We start from the raw sequence: 1,146 nt of genomic DNA on the forward strand, positions 1-1,146 counted from the left end.
CCCCGACATTTTCTTTTTAACTTTTTTTATCCTCTGTAACAGTTAGAGGAGCTGTGGATTATTGTTATTGATATCGTACAGTAACAGAGTATGTATACATTAAAAAATAATAAAGTTAACACTGTACTGTATTACTTTAATGCAAACTGTGTTTCCTTCTTATCATGTTGCCTACACTTCTTCCTTTCATTGATACATTTAAATCACCTGACTACAGCATATAACATACCTGCTGCAACCCTGTGCTGCTGCTGCTTCTCTCTGCCTCATCCTCTATTGCTGGAGGCAGCTCCACCTCATCTGACAGATGAGGTGGAGCTGCCTCCAGCAATAGAGGATGAGGCAGAGAGAAGCAGCAGCAGCACAGGGTTGCAGCAGGTATGTTATATGCTGTAGTCAGGTGNAGCTATTTTCCAAAATCCTATGGAGAAATTGCATTGCGTTTTAGACGAAGGAACCGGAAGAAGTTTACTTCCGGGTTTAAGGACGCGTCACTGCGGCTCTCTATTGTTCTATGGCACGTCTCTACTGGGAATTGTAGTTTTAAAAGACGTTTTCGTATTTCCCATAATTAGAAGTTGCCAGNTGCTGCTGCTTCTCTCTGCCTCATCCTCTATTGCTGGAGGCAGCTCCACCTCATCTGATCTCTGATATGAAAGCAATCGTGTTATGATCATATTGAGCTATTGGTGTGAGTCTAACATTAGACAAGCAGTCTGCTTGTCATACATTGCTGACAATTTTAAGAGTCACTGCCGCTAAATGCCGGTAGCATCAAGCTAGCAAATCTTGCATTAGCCTCACATCATCAGGTGTAGACAGAACATCCAATTATCCTGAGCTAATTTACTGAATAAACCAACTCACATCTCCTGTCTTTTTTTTCACCCAACTCATTAGACTATTCTTCTGCTGGTGTTTCTTTGTTTTTTTCTGTCAAATTCAATACTGTAGTTCAAAACCGCGGTACCTGCTCACCACCTGTGAGCTATTTTTAGAATGCGCACGCTACGTTCGTTGTCGCGTTCGCGCGCATCCACCTGGGCAGGCTGTGTGTGTCCTTCTCCCGTGACGATAACGGCTAGAGGTTAAAAAATAATAATAAACGAATTTGAAACGGGGGGGGGAGACACACAAACGGGCAGA

Source organism: Notothenia coriiceps, unplaced genomic scaffold, assembly GCF_000735185.1.
Source record: "Notothenia coriiceps isolate Sejong01 unplaced genomic scaffold, NC01 NC01_scaffold00010113, whole genome shotgun sequence".
NCBI lineage: Eukaryota > Metazoa > Chordata > Actinopteri > Perciformes > Nototheniidae > Notothenia > Notothenia coriiceps.